The following is a 24,171-nucleotide window of genomic DNA, read 5'->3' as shown; positions in this document are numbered from 1 at the left end:
TTCCAGTGAAGGGAAATCTTAACGCGACAGCATTCAATGACATTTTAGATGATTCTGTGTTTCCAACTTTGTGGCAACCGTTTGGGGAAGGCCCTTTACTGTTTCAGCATGACAATGCCCCCGTGCACAAAGCAAGGTCCAAACGTAAATGGTTTGTCGAGTTCAGTGTGGAAGAACTTGACTGGCCTGCACAGAGCCCTGACCTCAACTACATCGAACAGCTTTGGGATGAACTGGAACGCCGACTGCGAGCCAGGCCTAATCGCCCAACATCAGTACCCGACTTCACTAATGCTCTTGTGGCTGAATGGAAGCAAGTCCCCGCAGCAATGTTCCAACATCTAAAGGAAAGCCTTCCCAGAAGAGTGGAGGCTGTTATTGCAGCAAAGGGGGGACCAACTCCATATTAATGCCCATGATTTTGGAATGAGATGTTCGACGAGCAGGTGTCCACACACCTATGGTCATGTAGTGTATGAGGGTATGTTTGTGTATGTAAGAGAGCATGTATATGCATACTTATAGGGGTGAAGGTCTGTTTGTCATTTTTCTTTTACGTGAGAAAACAAGCTGTTATTATTATTATAAAAAGGGTGGGTACAGCTTTTTGGCATTTCCAAGAGCAAAATATAAGATCTTAAAAATGAAAACTGGAAAGCCGTCCAGTTCCTAGTCTTTATTAGACAGCTGTATATGTGCATAAATATTTATAAACAGTGAAATATGGCAGTAAAATGGATGGAGCAGGAAAAACACCCCGCCCAGAGAAAATGGGGCCTTGCTACAGAACCTGGATCAATCTCCAGCCCATTAAAAGAAGTGGGAAATTATTAGTGACAGGCTTATTGAATTACATCATGCTTTGGGTCAACAGGCCTCCCTTAAAGGCATTACAACGAGGGGGCGCTTTTTTCCTTTCACAGGCCTGTGTCATATGTATATACACACACTCGCAACTACACATCCATAATCGAACACACACGCAAACACAGGGAGAATGTTAAGGAACAAGTGAAGGAGAGTGGTTCATAAACCACTGGCTGGCTGCCTGGCACAGCCGTGGGCCTGCAACCCTTTAGTACTCACTCAGCTACATACTCAGCCCATTAGTCTGCTAGAGCAGCACGACCAACACCGCTTTAACTTGACCAATTAAAACACACCCAATAGAAACCCAGAGACAGATTGCCAGCCTGTTTTCCATATTGATCCTGTTTGTTTGTTTCATTCATTTCCCATTGAAGTGTTGATTCCTACTCACTCCTATTCATTCTAACCACGACTTATTGTTTGTTTGGAGTGTTGGAAGATTAGCGCCAGTGATGACTGGTCTTTGCACTCTGTTCCATGATGCAAATACATAATTAATAACTTAACATTAAAGTTATATCATTGGAAAAGACGGTTGCTGGAGCTTTTTCTAATACCATCTACTACGCCGTGTCAAAATGTCCCTCCTGCCCCCCCGCTGTGTCAGTGGGAGAAGTGAGCTTTCCCAGTGTTGAGAGGCTCAGTGACCCTGGACTGGGCTTTCTCTGCCGTGGCAGCCGTAATCGTGCCAGCCAGAATGAGTCGGGAGTGGGGGGCCAGGCCCATTCATCCCAGCACACTATGTTTTGTTGAAGCACTTCACACCTTTGGAGGAGTAATTATGGCAGTAAATGACGAGGATTTACGAGTTACAGTAAATCACAGTGTTGATCCCATGCTTCTCTCCCTGGCCAGGGAACAGCCTTCGCACAGTGCGCCCTACGCCGGCCTGCAGTCCTCTAGGCTGTTAATGTCAGTCACAAAGGTGGCGCACGGGAGACAAAACCTACTTTAAGCCCTTTCCAATGGAACCCGGCAGAGGCCTTTAGACTGCAAAACCCCTTTTTCATTGTGTGGGCATTAAGTGAGATGTAGTACTGTACAAAGGTTTACAAGCAACTAATCTAATGTAGGATAGAAGAGTGTGGGGGAGGGGGTAGTGAGAAAGGAAATTCAGAGCGTGTCTAAAGGAAGGCTGGTAACTTGGCTTGTAAAAAAGACAAACACACACACACACGTCAGTGTTAGAATGTCAAAGAGGGGGGTAAAAGAACAGAATAAAATGTGTGCCATAATGGAGTTGAAGTAGTTTTCCAAACAAAGGAGAGAGAGCGCTGACAGAAAGGATGTCTGATCACTTCAACAGTGTGAAGCATCTTAAATGTACGCTACCGTTCAAAAGTTCAGGGTCACTTAGAAATCTCCTTGTTTTTTTAAAGAAAAGCACATTATTTGTCCATTAAAATAACATCAAATTGATCAGAAATACAGTGTAGACATTGTTAATGTTGTAAATGACTATTGTAGCGGGAAACGGCTGATTTTTTATGGAATATCTACATAGGCGTACAGAGGCCCATTATCAGCAACCATCACTCCCGTGTTCCAATGGCACGTTGTGTTAGCTAATCCAAGTTTATAATTGTAAAAGGCTAATTGATCATTAGAAAACCCTTTTGCAATTATGTTAGCACAGCTGAAAACTGTTGTTCTGATTAAAGAAGAAATAAAACTGGCCTTCTTTAGACTAGTTGAGTATCTGGAGCATCAGCATTTGTGGGTTCGATAACAGGCTCCAAATGGCCAGAAACAAAGAACTTTCTTCTGAAACTCGTCAGTCTATTCTTGTTCTGAGAAATGAAGGCTATTCCATGCGAGAAATTGCCAAGAAACTGAAGATCTCGTACATTGCTGTGTACTACTCCCTTCACAGAACAGCGCAAACTGGCTCTAACCAAAATAAAAAGAGTGGGAGGCCCCAGTGCACAACTGAGCAAGAGGACAAGTACATTAGAGTGTCTAGTTTGAGAAACAGATGCCTCACAAGTCCTCAATTGGCAGCTTCATTAAATAGTACCCGCAAAACACCAGTCTCAACGTCAACAGTGAAGAGGCGACTCTGGGATGCTGGCCTTCTAGGCAGAGTTCCTCTGTCCAGTGTCTGTGTTCTTTTGTCCATCTTAATATTTTCTTCTTATTGGCCAGTCAGATATGGCTTTTTCTTTGCAACTGTTTTTCTTTGCAACTCTAGACACTCTAATTTCTAAGTGACACCAAACCTTTGAACGGTAGTGTATGTTTAGATAAAAAGTATCCTTAGTGGCTGATCTGGGTTCTAGTGAAAAAACAGCTCTAGAAATGAGTCTTCAGCATGAGAGATTCCTTTCCCCTGAAAACACCCTCCTCCAAATTTAGCCAACTAGCCAACTAGTTCCCCCTCTGCCAAATGTCCCTTTAGCCATGAGTTCTGATGAAAGTCTCATTCTCTCCCTGGCCGAGCCATTGTTGTGCGGCCTGCTAAATATTTACTCTTCCCAGCTTTCTGAGAGAAGGGATGAGGAGAGGGTCCCTTTGTACAGGAGGGGTCAGAGACACAGAGCTGGTCCTTCCTGGCACCAGGATCAGGCATCCTCTACTATCAATTACCCCATTTAAACCAGAGGCACAGGCTCCCTGGGAGAGAGACTAGGAGAGGGGAACCCCTTTGAGAGCTGTTTACATGGGACCACCAGCGGAACTGCCACCACAATAGACCAAAAATGAGCCAAAAACAGCCAAAATGAACTACAGGGCAGAGTATTACCTCTAGTTAAGAATAGCCTACATCGGGCCTTTGGTGAAACCTTTCTGGCAGCAAAGAACCCAACTCCTCCAATTTGCTATTGATAATCAATAAGAGAAATGAAAACTCCAATCAGTGAGCAACCAGGAGTTTCAGAGTTAGGGCCTCTGTTACTGAACAAATATACACACACTATACCTGCCTATGGTCGAGTCAGTTGTGAGGTGTCAAACCCAGATGGTTTGCTGTTCAGAATGGGGTCATTAATGAATAGTGACTGAGCATTAGGTAAAATAATCTCCTGCTAGGGTTGAATCATTCATGAGGCGGGTATAAATGTAGAATATTCATTTGATCACCTTGTTGTTGCAGGAAATGTAAACTGGTAGTTTATTATCTTTTTTGTTGTTGTACTTCTACCCCTTTTTTCTCCCCAATTTCATGATATTCAATTGGTAGTTACAGTCTTGTCCCATCGCTGCAACTCCTACGGACTTGGGAGAGGCGAAGGTCGAGAACAATGCGTCCCCCGAAACACGACCCTGCCAAGCCGCACTGCTTCTTGACACACTGCTCACTTAACCCAGAAGCCAGCCGCACCAATGTGTCAGAGGAAACAATGTCAGCTTTCAGGCGCGATGCGACAAGGAAATCCCGACCGGCCAAACCCTCCCCTAACCCGGGCGTTTCTCAGCCAACTGTGCGCCGCCTCATGGTTCTCCCGGTCACGGACGGCTGTGACACAGTCTGGGATCGAACCCATTGCTGTAGTGACTCCTCAAGCACTGCGATGCAGTGCCTTAGACCGCTGAACCACTGGGGAGGTGTATTCAAGGTTTTAAAGGGCTTCTAAAGTTTGTCATTTATAATGTCAGACTTGATTTCCCCAAACTAAAAATGTATCAACTCCTACAAAAATGGCCATTAATTCTAATCCACACAATAATTCACATTTCCTGTTGCTGCAGGATTATTTTCCTGCTGTGAGAAAAACTTAAATCCTACACCTGTATTCTTTGTGGATTTCAATGTGTCAAAGCAGAGAGGAGCTTTCTCAATACATTCATCTACAAGTGCATTGAGGAAAGTATCAAAATCGACAGATAATAAACTTTAAGTAGCCTAATACAACATTTTCCTCCAAAGCTGCCACAAATGAGCACTAACAAACTGCTCATCCCTCATCCCTGTTGAGAGGGTGAGCTTATGGTTGTGTGGGGGTAAGGGCTGAATGTGTGTGGGTGTATGTGTGTATCCCACAACTGTTGCGAAGGAAGAAGTAAAAGATGTTAGGGACTATAGAGGATGATTCACAGCAATATGTAATAAAAATCGAGGCGAGGGCGATGGAAATGCATTTGGCAATGGATCTGCTTCGGTTCGGTGGATGGTGCTGTGTGCACTTTTCGAAGGATGGATCCCAGTCGGTCCGGGGCTGTGCGATGCGGGGGGTCGGGGGTGGTCTGCCGGGCATTGGGATGACAACCCAACTCGAGATGGGGGCTTTTGGCGGGTGGAATAGTGGGGACCAATTGGAGGTTTGCTTAGTGGAGATGCAATTGTCATGGTACAACTATATAGACACTCAATCATTATGTTACTTTTTAATAGGACGTTTACAAACATATATTTTGATAAAAATAATTGAAAGGTGTGTCTCATTATGGTAAGTGGTGAAATAAGTATAGCCAGTTACAATTGTAATGGCTTAGCAGATAATAAGAAAAGACGATCAGTATTTACCTGGCTAAAAGAGAAGGACTATAATATCTACTGTTTACAGGAAACCCATTCAACAGTTTTAGATGAAGTTTTGTGGAAAAAGAACTGGGGGGGCGAAATATATTTCTCCCATGGGCAAAGAAATTCAAAAGGGGTGATGGTTTTAATTAATAATAACTTTGATCCAAATGTGCAACTTGTCCAAACAGATCCTCAAGGTAGATGGATTATTTTAAATATGTTATTGGACAATAAACATATATGGCTTATTAACCTATACGGTCCGAATAATGATGATCCAAGCTTCTTTGACAATATATATAAGAATGTATCAACTCTACAAGCAACACTAGACTCTATTATTATAGTGGGAGATTTTAATACGGTCTTAAATACCTCTATGGACCGGAAAGGAAATCACACTACAAACTATCACCCTCAGGCACTTAAGGAAATCAGGAATGTCATGGATATATTGGAATTAGTGGATATATGGAGACTTAAATACCCTGACCTAGTGAGATATACATGGCGGAGGCTTAATCAAGCTAGTCGCCTTGACTACTTTCTTATATCATTCTCTCTGGCACCAAAAGTTAAAAAGTGTTTGATAGGGGACAGAATGCGGTCGGACCATCACATAATTGGCATATATATTACTCTTACAGAATTTCCACGTGGGCGAGGATATTGGAAATTTAATCAAAGCCTACTAGATGATAAATTGTTTAGAACTAGGACAGAAGAATTTATAACTGACTTTTTTAGACATAACATAGGTACAGCAGATCCCCATATTGTATGGGACACTTTTAAGTGTGCCTTTAGAGGCCATGCAATTCAGTACTCATCTATAAAACAAAAGCAATTTCGATCAAAAGAGTCCATATTAACAAAGGAAATTGAAGGACTAACAGTACAGTTAGATAACAATAAAAACGGTACCATAGAGGCACAGAATAAGTTAGAGGAAAAACAAAAAGAAATTAAGGAACTTATTCAAGAAAGATCCAGTGTAATATATTACAAAAATAAAGCAAACTGGATGGAATATGGGGAAAAATGCACCAAATTCTTTTTCAATCTTCAATATAGAAATGCTACCAAAAAAAACGTATTAAAACTTGTTACAAATGATGGAGTCACGCATGATTCACCAAATGATATTTTGAAAGAGGAAGTAAAGTACTTTAAGAATATATTTTCGTTTCAGGCTCCTCCATCTCCACTAACTGAAACTAATTGTATGGATTTTTTCCCTAATAATAATGTAAAATTAACATCTGTTCAGAAAGACTCATGTGAAGGCCTAATTACAGAGGAGGAACTACATGATGCAATTGGGGCCTTTAAGGATGGGAAAACTCCAGGACTGGATGGCATACCAGTGGAAGTATACAAACATTTTTTTGATATACTCAAAGGACCATTATTAGCTTGTTTTAACCACTCCTATATAAATGATAGATTATCAGACACGCAACAAGAAGGTGTGATATCATTATTACTGAAACAGGACCCAAGTGGTATATATAAAGATCCAGTCCATTTAAAAAATTGGAGACCTCTTACACTTCAGTGTTGTGATGCAAAAATCCTAGCAAAATGCTTGGCGCATAGAATAAAAAAAGTTTTGTCAGATATTATTCATCCTAATCAGACAGGTTTTTTACATGGACGATACATTGGAGATAATATAAGGCAAGTACTGGAAACAATAGAACACTATGAAATATCGGGGACACCAGGCCTGGTTTTCATAGCTGATTTTGAAAAGGCTTTTGATAAAGTACGACTGGAGTTTATATATAAATGCCTAGAATATTTCAATTTTGGGGAATCTCTTATAAAATGGGTAAAAATTATGTATAGTAACCCTAGGTGTAAAATAGTAAATAATGGCTACATCTCAGAAAGTTTTAAACTATCTAGAGGAGTAAAACAAGGTTGTCCACTATCGGCATATCTATTTATTATTGCCATCGAAATGTTAGCTGTTAAAATTAGATCAAACATTAATATTAAGGGATTAGAAATCCAGGGCCTAAAAACTAAGGTGTCATTGTACGCTGATGATTCATGTTTTCTTTTAAAACCACAACTAGAATCTCTCCACGGCCTCTTAGAGGATCTAGATACATTTGCTATCCTCTCTGGATTAAAACCAAATTATGATAAATGTACCATATTACGTATTGGATCACTAAAAAATACACATTTTACATTGCCATGTAGTTTACCAATTAAATGGTCTGACGGTGATGTGGACATACTCGGTATACAAATCCCAAAAGAAAGAAATGATCTCACTCCAATAAATTTTTATAGAAAGTTAGCAAAAATAGATAAGATCTTGCTACCATGGAAAGGAAAATACCTGTCTATTTGTGGGAAAATCACCCTGATTAACTCTTTAATCATATCACAGTTTACCTATTTGCTTATGGTTTTGCCTACACCTAGTGACCTGCTTTTTAAATTATATGAACAAAAAATATTCAATTTTATTTGGAACGGCAAGCCAGATAAAATTAAAAGGGCCTATTTATATAACGAATATGAATTCGGAGGGCAGAAATTATTAAATATTAAAGCATTAGACCTCTCACTAAAGGCATCAGTCATACAAAAGTTATACTTAAATCCAAACTGGTTCTCTAGTAGATTGGTACGAATGTCTCATCCTATGTTCAAGAAGGGCCTTTTCCCTTTATACAGATTACACCTGCTCACTTTCGGTTGCTCGAAAAGGAAATAATCTCCAAAATATCTTTATTTTTTAAACAAGCCTTAGAAAGTTGGTTGCAATTTCAGTTTAATCCACCTGAAAGGACGGAACAAATAGTACAACAAATCTTGTGGTTAAATTCAAATATAGTAATTGATAAAAAAAACTGTATTTATCGAAGAAATGTTTAAAAAAGGTATAATTTTTGTGAATGATATCATAAATAGGACTGGTGGAGTAATGTCACACATGCAGCTAACACAGACATATGGAAATGTCTGCTCTACCCAAAATTACAACCAATTAATTGCAGCATTACCACAAAAATGGAAGAGGCAGGTGGAAGGGGATAAAAGTAAGGAACTTGTATGTCGGCCTTATATTAAAGAACATAAATGGTTAAAGAAAAGTGTGATAAATAAAAACATATACCAATTTCATTTAAGGACCAAAAAACTTACAGCTGTGCCATATAAATTGCAAAATAGTTGGGAAGAGATTTTCGATGTACCCATTCCATGGCACATGGTTTATGAATTGATACGCAAAACAACGCCGGATTCAAAACTTCGAATTTTTCAATTTAAATTATTGTACAAAATTCTTGCAACTAATAGAATGTTATATATATGGGGGATACAATCTTCTCAGCTCTGTAGATTCTGCTGTGAGGAGGCAGAGTCATTAGACCATTTATTTTGGTATTGTCCGCATGTAGCTCGTTTTTGGTCACAGGTCCAGGAATGGTTGAAGAATTGCAACATTTGCGTAGAACTAACGCTACAGATAGCAATACTGGGGGATTTGAAAAGCCATAGTCAATCAATCAATAATATAATAATTATTTTAGCAAAAATGTTTATTTTTAATTTACAATCCGTGGAAGCTATGAGAATAGGAAGATTCAAATCTTTTGTGAAGCATCACAGCACAGTTGAAAAATATATGGCAAATAAAAATCCGAAATGGATGATGTTGGAAGATAGATGGGAAAGGTTGAGTGGAGCTGAAGGGTGGGACTAATAACAAGATAAACAATGTAGGGCATACGGGATCTGTGAAATGTGTATAGGTGCGGAGCTATTGTGAAATAGCACAGTTACAAGTGGAAATCAAACTGGATGGACAACAGAAATAGAGGAAGGACTAAGAACAAACAAGAGAGAACTATTATAAAGTAGACTGTCTGTAAAATGTGTATAAGATGTATAAATTGAAGGTAAAAACATAAATGTTTATCAGTTTACTCCAATTGGGGGATCGGTGGTAGGGTTTGCAGGGAATAATAATAAAGGTATACTCTTTAAAAAAAAGTATGTATGTCTATGTAGGTATGTGTATGTATATATGTGTATATGTATGCATACGTGAATAGATATATATATTTACCCAAAAAAATATGGGGGATTGGAAATGATGCAGACAATTACATTGGAAGCAACATTCTTTCCGCAATATTAAGCTGATCCACCCCCCAAAAAAAAAAAAAAAAATGCTCATCCCTCAGGTCGTTGCCAAAAGGATTCTTCATTGCTGGCCACAAAAGTGCTTGAGGGCTTAGTACTGTAGATAAACATTTCAACCCCTTCATTAAGGTAATAAGCCAGTGTATTACCTGAGGCCTTAGATGATGGAGCCGTTTACAATGCTAAATGATCAAAGCCGTTCCTCGCCGAGACTGCTGGCTTGCCAGAATGTTGCACTTTATAATCAGTGCCTCTCTTCACAGTCAGACGAGACGGTCAACACAGCTGCTAGATTCCCTAGCAGGCGGCAGTCATATTTTGACTCGGCGAGCTGCACCGCAACCCCCACCTACGTACACCCCCAACTCCTTACCCCCCACCCAGTCCCCTCCAGTTTTGTCTTATGTGGACCTTATTAAGAGCAGAATCATTGCAGCTGTGCAGGAAAGGTGTAAAGCATGCAGCTTTGCTCTGAATCAACACCAGACTCTGACATTACAAAACAAGCCAACAAAGCAGACCCAGCTGCTCCATTCTGTTCCTCTCCACATTTCATACATGCACAGTCAGATATTGGACCTCAACACACACACTGGCACCCACGCACATGCACAAAAACATACACCTGTTTATTTATCTGATCGATTTTTATGCAACAAAGCGACAGTCAAAGAGAAGGAAAGTGGTCAGTCTGGTCTTCAACTTGACTTTAGGAACACCTTGCAAAATGTAAGTTGTCGTCTTTTTGACATGGCTCTGTGTGTGTGCGCGTCAAGTCAGGTTCAGTAGGGCAGCCTGCGTGAGCTGTAGGTAAACAGATTCACCTTGTGCTTCTCACTGACCCAGTTGTAGCAAGAGCAGGGGAAAAAACTGTGTTTGACTTATACTGAGAGCCTGTCTGGGCCCGCCAAGCAGAGAGGAATGGGAAAGGGGAAGAGGGTATGATAGAAAACAGAGTGTATTCACTGTGAAAAATATACTCAGAGTTTGATTACATGAAAGTTGCAATCATTATAGTTCAACAGCTCTTTGAAGACAAAGTACTGGTAACTATTAGTATTTTTTATATATATATATATATATATATATAAATTAAATGTCAAGAAAAAAGTACTGGATGTACTTGGTTGTGAGGAATTAGGCCAATATCTTGTTTATCAGTCAAATCTGTGTGTGTTGCAAAGTAAATTGTTATGCTTGTTATATAAGAAGAAAGAGAAAACTAGGTAAAATACTTACCAGGGGAGTGATATTGTCCAACGTAGTGATGCTGTTCATGCGTTCAGATTGGAAAGGGATTCACAATGGGGTAAACTGTAAGAGAGACAAAAAAAAACTAAATTAAACAACAAAATAACTTTGGGTTTTTTTCTTTGGGAAAAGTGAGGGTCTTGAAGCAAAACTTGATGGAAGTTTCACTCTGGCAATCTCATCATGCTGAAGAGTTGCTGGCTCTCTATGGTGATATAATGTACCTTTTGAACTTGATGACACGGCATGTTTTATGACTCCCCAAGCAAAGCCAGCCCTGAGCCAGTGTATGCAGCAGACTTTATAAAGAAGAACAACCAGTAAACATGCTTGAACTTCAGCCTCAAATAGGCTACCTTTCCAACAAAAACCTACAACGACAATTAGGCTACTCCGAAAAATGGTGCTAGTAAACAGCTTCATCAGTTTTTAATAGGCCTCAAAAAGCTCTCCTCCTCAAAAGAAAAGGAGAACTCCACACAGAAAATACCTACAAATACTGATTCAAAACATCTCCCAACTCGCAGGCCTGGAAAACAAAAAGTGAGGAAAATCACTTTAATTGGGGGAGAAGGGGAAAGGAGAAGTGACATGTTTCCTGGGAGTTTCAAAAGAGCCTCTCATCGGGAGGCTCTCAAGCTAATGGCTGCTCCCTGCTCAACCACCTTGACCCCCGAGAGGAAGGGTCACAGCAGCCCTGCCGCTCTTGCCCCATTAATAAGGTCACAGGAGGTCACTGTGAAAATTAGACACCGTCAGCAGCAGGGCTGTGGAGCCTTTTTCAAAACAGCCAGGCCCAATGACCAGCTTCCCAACAGCACAACGCTCCACCAAGAGGGGTTTGGTGGTAGGAAGGGGGGGAGAAGAGGACAGGAAGATATTCCTCCCCTTCCCTCCCTTGACCAAGACAACAACTACTATGTGACCGGGAAGGAGAAGTCCTGGTACCACCGACTTAACAGACTGCTATTGAAAGCCAACATATGGTCCACATCACCAATTACCAAGGTGTGCGGAGATAGCCACATGAAGATGAAGAGAACAGCAGCCAGTGATGGAGAAAAATGTGGACGGATGAGAGTTTTTTGGTAAATTGGTGTAACAGTTTTAGGTCACAGGGATATTACCATAATGGACAGAAATGGGTTTGCAGTCTTCAAGATCCTCAGATCGTTAATTCACCCAGCAAGCTTCAGTCCAAACTGTAGAACTGGTTAATCAATCAAAGCTCCTGAACTTCTCTCTGACATAGGCCTAGGTCTCCATTCACCACAACATGACGCAAGCTTTCAATTCCATAATCCAATTGAGTTGTTCAACATGACTTTTTTATAGAGACCACTTACATATTCTAGTAATGGGGGGGGGGGGGACATTATTATAAAATCGGGACATTATTTTTGACATATTGTATCGTTTTGACAATATCTCAATTACATTTTGTGCTAGTTGGCTGTACCTGCACCAATATTACTGTATTTTTCCTTCATAGCTTGTAATCCATCTTCTTTATAAATAATGAGCCAACATGTTTTCATTTTCAGCACTTCTATTTCCAAGACTGATCAAAACCTTTTTGTAATGTCTCTCTTGTCCCTCTGCAGCAGACAGGTGAGCAATATGTTTGGAACATCAAATTGCAATATAATCACAGTATTGAATCACAATACATATAGGATTGCGAGTATCGCAATACATATCGTATCGGCACCTAAGTATTGTGATATCATATCGTGAGGCTCCCGGCAATTCCCAGCCCTGCTATGTAGCCTGCATGTTCTATGCATGTTACCATTTACAACACACATACCATATGGTCTGTATTAGGAGGAGGGGTAAGGAACATCATTAGCATTTGACAAGGAAATAAATCTAGCTTTGCATCACAAGAAGACAAGCCAAGGTACTAACAAACACACTAGTCTGCCGAACAACTAAGATTGTCACTTTTTTAAGGATAGTAAGAAAACGGGCATTTTCCAGTAGAATAGCAACAGTTGGTTCTTGCGGCGACACTAATAAACAAATACATTTCCCTCTGGATTAGAGTTGGTCTCTGTTGTTTACAAAAATGTGTCTAAGATCTTTGAGGGGAAAACCCTTCCATACTAATTTAGATGAAGTCCTAAACACAGGCCCAATTAATTCACATACATCCTGCTCAGAAATTATTTTAATCTCCCCCTGCCTGGCCACTGGACGGCAGATTCCCAGCATGGTGTTAGCCAATTACTCCAATGAGGCTTGGCTTGAGTCACAGTCACCACTAATTTCCAAAGGAGTCACTCTAATTTATCGGGCAAGTTCAAAACCATGAAATCTCCTGTATACGAATCTTCTTCTGAGAAGATGCATTTGAGTTTGATGGGAATTATTCTCTGAAGATTATTTAAATAATGAAAAATGGACATTAAGACAACTAGTGTTCTCCACATTTGAGCTCAGTTCGAGGAAATCATCCTCCTAAAGGGATAATTCACCTCCAAACCACTAATTTCTATGATGAACAGTGTTAAACAGTGTTAAATAACACTAATATGCGAAAACAATATTTTTTGTGAACAAAGGTTTAATTTTTTTGTCAATAACAAGGTTGGTAGTAACGTGAAAATTGTTGTGGAAATCTGTTGCAGCTCAAGTCGACTACAAAACCCACAATGCAATGCTCGCAGTCTGGGCTGGCTAAGTAGCGAGCTAGCTATATAGCAAACGTAGCTACACACAATAATACCAAAGTCAATATCAGCATATGAAGTAGCTAGCTGTAAAATCGCCTAAACAAACTACATTATCAATTTAGGAGTCTAACTCTCTGAGTTAAATTTGCAGTTCGCCTATGACCAGAGCGAGTGAAGAGTACATTGCTATGGCAACAACAGCCCTTTCCCATGTTTCCCACAGACACACAGGGAGCATTGCGAGATGGTATTTGAAGGAGAAACTGAGTTGAATAATTTGTTACACTGTTTAGAAGAGCACATCTAAGAAAAATATAAACTTTCATGACGATACATAACGAACCAAAAAATTCAAAAGCCACAAAAAGCTTATTTCTCTCCAATTTTGTGCACAAATTTGTTTACATCCCTATTACTGAGCATTTCTCCTTCGCCAAGACAACCCATCCACCTGACAGGTGTGGCATATCAAGAAGATGATTAAACACCATGATCATTAAACAGGTGCACCTTGTGCTGGAGACAAAAGGCCACTTTAAAATGTGCAGTTGTTTCATACAACACAATGCCACAGAAGTCTCAAGTTTTGGGGAAGTTTGTAATTGGCATGCTGACTGCAGGAATGTTCACCATAGCTGTTGCCAGAGAATTGAATGTTCATTTTTCTACCAACGTCGTTTTAGAGAATATGGCTGTACATCCAACTGGCCTCACAACGGCAGACCACGTGTAACCACACCAGCCCAGGGCCTCCACATCCAGATTCTGCACCTGCAGAATCGTCTGAGAACAGCCACCCGGGAAAGCTGATGAAACTGAGGAGTATTGCTCTGTAATAAAGCCCTTTTGTGGGGAAAAACTAATTCTGATTGGCTGGGTCTGGCTCCCCAGTGGGTGGACCTGGCTCCCAAATAGGTGGGCCTATGCCCTCCCAGGCACACCCATGGCTGTGTCCCTGCCCAGTCATGTGAAATTCATAGATTAGGGCCTAAAGAATGTATTTCAATTGACTGATTATCTTATACGAAGTGTAACTCAGTAAAATCATTGAAATTGTTGCATGATGCGTTTAGATTTTTGTTCAGTAATGGGAAAGTATTCGGACCCATTGACTTTTTCCACATTTTGTTACGTTACAGCCTTATTATAAAATTGCTTAAATAGTTTTTTCCTCATCAACCTACACACAGTACCCCATAATGACAAAGCAAAAACAGTTTTTTAGATTTTTTTTCAAATGTATTAACAATTTAAAACAGAAAGATCACATTTACATACAGTTGAAGTCGGAAGTTTCCATACACCTTAGCCAAATACATTTAAACTCAGTTTTTCACAATTCCTGACATTTAATCCTAGTTAAAATTCCATCTTAGGTCAGTTAGGATCACCACTTAATTTTAAGAATGTGAAATGTCAGAATAATAGTAGAGAGAAGGATTTATTTCAGCTTTTATTTCTTTCATCACATTCCCAGTGGGTCAGAAGTTTACATACACTCAATTAGTATATGGTAGCATTGCCTTTAAATTGTTTAACTTGTCAAACGTTTCGGGTAGCCTTCCACAAGCTTCCCAAAATAAGTTGGGTGAATTTTGGCCCATTCCTCCTGACAGAGCTGGTGTAACTGAGTCATGTTTGTAGGCCTCCTTGCTCGCACACGCTTTTTCAGTTCTGTCCACACATTTTCTATAGGATTGAGGTCAGGGCTTTGTGATGGCCACTCCAATACCTTGACTTTGTTGTCCTTAAGCCATTTTGCTACAACTTTGGAAGTATGCTTGGGGTCATTGTCCATTTGGAAGACCCATTTGCAACCAAGCTTAACTTCCTGACTGATGTCTTGAGATGTTGCTTCAATATATCCACATAATTTTCCTCCCTCATGATGCCATCTATTTTATGAAGTGCACCAGTCCCTCCTGCAGCAAAGCACCCCCACAACATGATGATGCCACCCCCGTGCTTCAAGGTTGGGATGGTGTTCTTCGACTTGCAAGCATCCCCCTTTTTCCTCCAAACATAACGATGGTCATTATGGCCAAACAATTATATTTTTGTTTCATCAGACCAGAGGACATTTCTCCAATAAGTACGATCTTTGTCCCCATGTGCAGTTGCAAAACCTAGTCTGTCTTTTTTATGGCGGTTCTGGAGCAGTGGCTTCTTCCTTGCTGAGCGGCCTTTCAGGTTATGTCGATATAGGACTTGTTTTACTGTGGATATAGATATTTTGTACCCGTTTCCTCCAGCATCTTCACTAGGTCCTTTGCTGTTGTTCTGGGATTGATTTGCGTTTTTCGCACCAAAGTACATTCATCTCTAAGAGACAGAACGCGTCTCCTTCCTGAGCGGTATGATGGCTGCGTGGTCCCATGGTGTTTATACTTGCGCACTATCGTTTGTACAGATGAACGTGGTACCTTCAGGTGTTTGGAAATTGCTCCCAAGGATGAACCAGACCTATGGAGGTCTACAATTTTCTTTCTGAGGTCTTGGCTGATTTCTTTTAATTTTCCCATGATGTCAAGCAAAGAGGCACTGAGTTTGAAGGTAGGCCTTGAAATACATCCACAGGTACACCTCCAATTGACTCAAATGATGTCAATTAGCCTATCAGAAGCTTCTAAAGCCATGACATAATTTTTGGGAATTTTCCAAGCTGTTTATAGGCATGGTCAACATAGTGTATCTAAACTTCTGACCCACTGGAATTGTGATACAGTGAATTATAAGTGAAATAATCTGTCTGTAAACAATTGTTGGGAAAATTACTTGTGTCATGCATAAAGTAGATGTTCTAACGGACTTGCCAAAATGATAGTTTGTTAACAAGAAATTTGTGGAGTGGTTGAAAAACTAGTTTTAATGACTCCAACCTAAGTGTATGTAAACTTCCGACTTCAACTGTAAGTATTCAGACACTTTACTCCGTACTTTGTTGAAGCACCGTTGGCAGCAAATACAGCCTCGAGTCTTCTTGGGTATGACGCTACAAGCTTGGCACACCTGTATCTGGGGAGTTTCTCCCATTCTTCTCTGCAAATCCTCTCAAGCGCTGTCAGGTTGGATGGGGAGCGCTACTGCACAGCTATTTTCAGGTCTCGGAGCTCTACGGATAATTCCTTTGACCACATGGCTTGGTTTTTGCTCTGACATGCACTGTCAACTGTGGGACTTTAGATAAACAGGTGTGTGCCTTTACAAATCATGTCCAATCAATTGAAATTACCACAAGTGGACTCCAATCAAGTTGTGGAAACATCAAGAATGATCAATGGAAACAGGATGCACCTGATCTCAATTTCGAGTCTAATAGCGAAGGGTCTGAATACTTAAGTAAATAAGGTATTTTGTAAAAACATGATTTCGCTTTGTTATTATGGGGTATTGTGTATAGATTTATGAGGATTTTTTTTATTTAATCAATTTTAGAATAAGGCTGTAACGTAACAAAATGTGGAAAAAGTCAAGGGGTCTGAATACTTTCTGAATGCACAGTAAATGGATGGATGTGTTATATACAAGTATGCCCATGCTATCTATTGGCTGATTCGGTGATCTGGAATGCAGGCAATTTTTTTAAAAGCATATTGAAATAGGAGTGTGTAATCCCCGATCTCCAGCGACGAGAACCATGTAGCTATGACGTATCCTACACAATTTCCTGATTTCACAGATGGACCACTTCGAAGTTAAATCCTGGGAAAATGTGTATTTTACCTACTGATAGAACAAGCTTTCATCAAATTGACAGTTTCATGATATTTATTTCTGGGGGTGGATTATCCCTTTAAGCTGAGCAAAAAAAGCCTGTTGATTTAGCAACAAAACCATGGCCCAAAGTATTTACTTTTGCGATGACAACACAAGGGCAGGAATTCGGGCAGTGCCTGTGTATCGCAGGGTCATTTCCTTTGAGTGAAGAGCATCCTCAGACACCAGTGTGTCTCTTTTATTCCCGTGCCTTAGGGTCTGATAGGATCCTCTGGCCATGTTTAACACAGGCATTCCTCCGACGCATTCACACACACATCCCAGGGCCGCATTTCTCAACCATTGCCTTGGAAACAAAATCCTAAGAGGAAAGAAGATAGAAAAATAACAAATGACCAGTTTGCTGAAGGAGAGAGAATGGGGGGGGGGGGGGCACTCTTCAGCAGGACTTCAAAACAAGCAATGACATGAGAAAACTGTTCCCTTCTGAATCATAAGTGTTGCTTTACATTGGAGTTTCCAATGGTCTGAATAGATTTCAAAGATAAAGAACCCTTTGTTTTTAGTTTGAAGAAGATTCAGTATTTGGTCTCTTCCACCACTGAGTAAAGGTAGGCCCATATAAACTCTCGAATGCCTTTGTGGAAGAGGTGGACTACTTTTGAGGAAATGGTTATTCCATTTTTGCTTTTAAAAAGCGTTCTACCATTTTGTTTTACATCTGAGAAATTAGTCATAGCCATTTGGATTCCTGCTGGCTTACTGTCTTATTCTATTCAACATGGATGTCTCTCCCAATTGTACTGGATCAAAAGTTAAAACGATGTTCCTTTCAAGTTGAAAGAAAACGTCAAAAGCCAAAGCACCCTCTATAGGTTCAACTAAACTGAGCGAAAACCAGGCAGGCAGTCGAGAGAGAATGTCTCCTATACAATTACATGTATTTATTACGTTTATTTGGAACAGTGACAATGTACAGCAAAACATAAGTCTCTTAAGTGAGAAGTGATGCACTGCACCAGATTTAGTTTACAGCTAATTTACATCTGCAGTCCCCGATCTACGTCAAGAATTACTCTAGCACTTTGCTTCCTCCTCGCCATTCACTGATCTTTTCACTGAGTATGCTATGCTGCGAATTTACATGCAAGTTAAACTCAATAAGTACAACAACAAAAAACATGAGAGCACTTAAGATGCATTTTCCTAAAGTGCTTAACAGCTAAGGACAGGGAGAAAATGCAAAGCCCAGGAAGCAGATTAACAACCGCTGCACTTCCTGGAGCGGCGCCAAGAAGCATCTCTCCGCTGTGTCTTATTTCAACTGTTCGATTTCATGCTAGATATGTAAATTGCTTCTGAAAGTCACACTGTACACCATATGGGACTGGGTTTTAGGACAGGAAGAAATACGTAGGGATCGGATGACATGGGGATATCAACATGGGAAATCTGCAGTGATGAAAGCGCAGAACGAACAGAAAAAAGCACCAAAAAAGGCAACACCAAAGCCAAAATAGACTGAGGTAATCCTTTCTAAACAAATCAAATAATGGCTGGCTGAAAAAAGAGCATATGGGATGCCCTTTGGACCAAAATCAACCCTAAACCATAACATCCAAGCCTCAATATTGAATCGGTGAACTACTGAAATACCTTAAGACCAAAACACAAACCAACATTTTAGATTTGAGTAATTTAGCAGTCGCTCTTATCCAGAGTGACTTACAGTTAGTGCATTCATTTTAAGATACCTAGGTAGGACTACATAATAAGTACATTTTTCCTCAGAGCTAGTAAGAAGGAAAACCACACAAACACACACACGTCACCTTCATTCCATAGTGGGCGGAATAGCTATTAGCAAAATATGGATTATCTGTAAAGATAGACATGAACGGTGAGAGACAAACAAATATTGGGAATGACTACTATATCATTATCAGGTGACATCATTTTTCACAGGAATTCTGAAGAAAGGTTAGCCTTGACGAGGAGCAGTCCTGTTAGATTCAAGTTTAATATCAAACATTTGAGTGACTGATTCCCAGTTATCCACCTACAACACATTCCCTTATCTGCATTTTCTCACACTGCAAGCCCCTCCAAAAACATCTCCATATATTTTTTGCTGCAAAATGACAAATAAGTGTCGGTACGCGTCCGCTGACAAGGAGCAACCCTGCAGCTGTTCTTGTGCATACTGTTGGTGTTTGTGTTCCCAGGAGATGCAGACAAAGCGCTTGCAGGTCGTCCTCTAACCTGCCTTCTCATTAGAGGTCAGCATATTTGAACACAACAATGACCTGCCGCTCCGAGAGACTTAGGGGGCTAAGACGCTCAGCCAGAGGCAGTTTGACCAAATGTTCTCAATCTGTCCCATCCTTCACTGCTCACTTTCATTTACTGTGGTTGTCCATCGTAAGTTGGCCTAAGACGTCCTAACCCCGTCGCCCACTCTATTATGAATCCTCCCTCTCAAGGCACTTAATGGCAAGTAATCACACATAAATTCCAAATAAGTGCCCAAGATAGATTTAGGGCGCTTGGAGGGTTTTGTCCGAAGCTATTTCTAAGGTAAACAATTAGGCTGGCAGAGGTCTGGGTATAAAGATGGCAGTGCCATTGGCTGGCAGGGAGGGCAGGCTCATTAACCCAGCAAGCCTCTGTTGTGTTCACTCAAACCAGTCCAAAAGATGTGATCGGGTGGAAACTCGGGGGAGCGATACATTTCCTCGGATAAGATGGCCTAATAATGACTTCCTGCATTTAAAGTGAAAATAAAACACAAAAGCAACATGCACAATGCTGCAAAACAGCGTTTTATGGAGGCCTCTAATACCAGGAATATACTGTAATCTGTTTTTAGGGTTATGGAGACGTAGAGGGGAAGTCAACATCTGGTTCTCGTAGTCCACGCCTCTGGCCTGACAGTCTCTCTGACTCAATCAAGGAGAGGAACCATTTGGCAACGCTCTGAGGCCCAAAAACGCACCCCTCGTCTGCCTGTCTGTCCGCTCCTCTTCCTCTCCTTCAGGGTCATGTGAAAAATCCCAATTAACAGGAAACCCGAGAAACACACATGGTTGGACGTGAACTTGGAATATGCAAAACACCAGGGCCGTTAACAAGTGCCATGTTGAAATGTGATAGACTGCGTCAGCAGGTCGTAAAACCCTCTCAAGATCAATGTAATTATGAAAGCTTACACAGACTTTCCGGATAAGCGGAAGGAGAGGGTTGTGCTTTCTACCAAACAAGTGGAAGGTCTCCCCACCTGCCTTCCATTCCATCAGCTACAACAATGGTGAGTAAAAAACGTCCAAAACACCTGGAGGAGGGTGTCAATAAACACCCCTCATTCCAGGCCAAAGTGATGCACCCCATAAATCCTTTTGATTAGCTACAGTAGCACGGCTAAGTGCCACTTAAATCAAAACAAAAAAGGGGAAGTAGCTCTGACCTTGAGCTTTGGAAGTGTAATTTAACTGATCGTTACAAAAACAAAGCTGGTTCAGTTTCTGGACGAAGAGAGGGATGGAAAGAGGCGGCCGGGAAAGACGAAATTGAAAGCATGCATACATTTTTTTTTACAAAAATGTTTGAAGCCGCCATAATGAGAATGGGGAGAGAGGTTTCAGAATATTCTTAGCTTTTTTTGAAAAAATAACAGGAAGTTCATGTTTCCAAGTGAAAAATAACAGATTAAATGAACCAGAGGGGTTTTGAACAGATTAACCAGCGATGGATTTGTGACCTGTGAGAAGTTTGTCAAACAAATAATTATGGAGGAAAATAGGAAAAGATTACTTTTAGAAGTGTGCTCTAAAATAAACTTGAAATGAAATGATTTGCACATATATTCCTTCATTGTCTTCAACAGTATGATCAATGAAAATATCACAACAGCCATAAATAAGAATGTGATTGACCCTGGAGATAAAGCACACATTTCCCATCTAATGGCAACCAGTGGGTTCACCGTCTCCAGGGGTCTATCAAATCCCTGTGTTTACAGTACAGGAGGGATGACATGACTCAGGGGCAAGCTTGGGTGCAAGTAGACAACTGACAAAGACCAGTCTCCCATTCTAACGGATGAGGGGGCTGCCTGGTAGCATGCCATGTCCAGAAAAAAACAGGAGACTCTGGAGCTAAGGTCTGGGAGAAAGCTAGCAGCTCCTTCAATACTTTACACTCCACAATCAGTGGCCTGGCCTGCTGTAAGAACTGCTGCAGATGGCTACAAGGTTCCACAATAGTCTAATGAGAACACATGCAGTGCCAAAGGTTGGGTGATAACCTGGAGGAGCCTGCGTCAAGGGCACCAACAGGGAAGACAGTCAGCATTAATCCCGCCACTCCCTCTAGCCGGAACTTTCAAGAGGTGCCCTTGACTCCTGGGGTGTTTCCGTGAGAGGGCTCACGTCCGCTCTGCTCTGACAGCCAGGGACGATCAAGAACAGCATCAGTGTAAGGGTGAAGTAAGACTACCACCTCCTTGCCAAGTGTGTGTGTGTGTGTGTGTGTGTGTGTGTGTGTGTGTGTCAGTAAAAAGCTGGCTGGCCATAAGAGCTCCTCTGAAAAGCATTTGTTTTTGAAAGAGGGAAAAAAAAGACTGGACTCGTCTCTGACAAAAAGAGGTCATGAGCCAAAAAAAAAGACATATTGGACGAAATGTTGGGAAAATGAGGAAATGTTCCTTTCTTCACTGTTATCACTTAGTAGACCAGGGTGGACTGAGGAGAGTAAGGGGGAAAATAAAGTCAAGCTAAAGTCAAGGCCAAAAGGCATCGTCCCCATCAGGTTACCATTAAAACAACAATTTCACCTTATTGTACATTTCAAATTCTGATATCTGGAGGAAGAAGAGGAGGAGTAGGAGGAATATTGCCTTCATTTAACAGGGTGCCCCTTTGAGAACACATTCTCTTTTATGGTAATGACCTGGCCAGGAGGGTACAAAAAAAAAAAAACACAGGAGACTCCATCTCTGGAGCTCAGGTCTGGGAGAAAGCTAGCAGCTCCTTCAATACTTTACACTCCACAATCAGGGCCCAGACAGACCATATAAATGGGGATTGAAGAGCTGCCAGTGCTACAGAGAATCCCATTAGTAAACACTCTGACACAAGGCCTTGACTGTGGCTTAAACAGAGCCCCTCTTTAACCAAGAAAACTACCCTAAAGACGGGCACTGGGCAACGTCAAGTCAGCCACTTTACTGAGCGAGGCTGAGCTGCCATTTCACTAGGAATCCATAACAAAATGAGCATCAGTTTAAAACGGGAGTGTAGCACTTACTATATTTCTCAATGCCAGAAACGCATGTTAGAGTAACTCAGAGCAAAACTCTTAAATACATTGTTATAATATCAGCATGTTGTTCTAAAAGCTGGGTTTGAGGTTCTCCAAAATCCCACAACGCTCCACTGTCAGCGTCACACGATGAATGACAAACTTCGTAAAAAGTAGGATACATTTGTGAGAATGAGGGGGGCGAATTGGGAGTCTACTTGTCAAGCCGCAGGTCCCATTTCATCCCTGAGAACTACCACGGCTATCAACAGTGGAAGGAGGGCTTTAGGTAGAAGTTGCTTCTCAAAGTGGATGCAACATGCAACAATTTCAAAGATTTTACTGAGTTACAGTTCATGTAAGCAATCAGTCAATTTAAATAAATAAATTAGGAACTAATCTATGGATTTAACATGACTGGGAATACAGATATGTATCTGTTGATCACAGATACCCTAAAAAAAAGGTAGGGGCGTGGCCCAGTCAGTATCTGGTGGGACCACCATTTGCCTCATGCAGCGCGACACATCTCCTTCGCATAGAGTTGATAAGGCTGTTGATTGTGGCCTGTAGAATGTTGTCCCACTCCTCTTCAATGGCTGTGCAAAGTTACTGGATATTGGCGCTAACTGAAACACGCTGACGTACACGTAAATCCAGAGCATCCCAAACATGCTCAATGGGTGACATTGCTGGTGAGTATGCAGGCCATGGAAGAACTGGGTCATTTGTAGCCTCCAGGAATTGTGTACAGATCCTTGTGACATGGGGCTGTGAATTATAATGCTGAAACATGAGGTGATTGCGGCGGATGAATGGCACGGCAACGGGGCTGAGGATGTCGTCACGGTATCTCTGTGCTTTCAAATTACAATTGTGTTGGTTGTCCGTAGCTTATGCCTGCCCATACCATAACCCCACCATGGGGCACTGTTTACAACGTTGACATCAGCAAACGTTGACATCAGCTCACCCACACAACGCCATACACGTGGCCAGCGGTTGTGAGGCCGATTAGACGTACTGCCAAATTCTCTAAAACGACGTTGAGGTGGCTTATGGTAGAGAAATTAACATTCAATTCTCTGGCAACAGCTCTGGTGGACATTCCTGCAGTCAGCATGCCAATTGCATGCTCCCTCAAAACTTGAAACATCTGTGGCATTGTGTTGTGTGACAAAGCTGCACATTTTAGAGTGGCCTTTTATTGTCCCCAACACAAGGTGCACCTGTGTAATGATCATGCTGTTTAATCAGCTTCTTGATATGCTACAACTGTCTGGTGAATGGACTATCTTGGCAAAGTATCAATGTTCACTAACAAGGATGTAAATACAATTTGTGTACAGCATTTGAGAGAAATAAGCTTTTTTTGCATATGGAACATTTCTGGGATCTTTTATTTCAGCACATGAAACATGGGACCAACACTTGACATGTTGAGTTGATATTTTTGATCTGTGTATATTAGTTAATATACAGCACAGCTACATAGATATCTATTAGGGTCCATTATCTGCTACCTGGATTTTAACACAGTACTAAAAAAGAGAAAAGACCTTTCAAGTTCTTACTGTTACCCTTACGGGCTACCCATTAGCCCGTAAAACAACCAAGGAAATACAAGCCAAATGTCGCCTTCGCTGTGTGTGAAGAGGTCTTATCAGAACCTGTCTGCTGAATGTGCTTTTTAAATCAATCACTAAACAACCCAAAATA

The 24,171-nt window shown here is 41.0% G+C and overlaps 1 protein-coding gene and 1 long non-coding RNA gene across 2 annotated transcripts in view; one reads left to right on the top strand and one right to left on the bottom strand.

Annotated features, from left to right (window-relative positions):
- LOC120024094 (protein dispatched homolog 1-like) overlaps positions 1–24,171 on the bottom strand; it is a 77,600-nt gene that overhangs the window by 39,459 nt on the left and 13,970 nt on the right. Inside the window, exon 2 of the mRNA XM_038968227.1 lies at positions 10,748–10,822. The gene's annotated coding sequence lies outside the window, so the exon portion shown is untranslated. The remainder of the gene's footprint in view (positions 1–10,747; positions 10,823–24,171) is intronic.
- LOC120024096 lies at positions 10,175–14,262 on the top strand. Its single transcript, XR_005472806.1, has 3 exons — positions 10,175–10,237; positions 12,304–12,370; positions 14,121–14,262. It is a non-coding gene; the product is annotated as an uncharacterized LOC120024096 (long non-coding RNA).

Source organism: Salvelinus namaycush, chromosome 29 (assembly GCF_016432855.1).
Source record: "Salvelinus namaycush isolate Seneca chromosome 29, SaNama_1.0, whole genome shotgun sequence".
NCBI lineage: Eukaryota > Metazoa > Chordata > Actinopteri > Salmoniformes > Salmonidae > Salvelinus > Salvelinus namaycush.
This window is presented reverse-complemented; position numbering and strand designations above follow the sequence as displayed.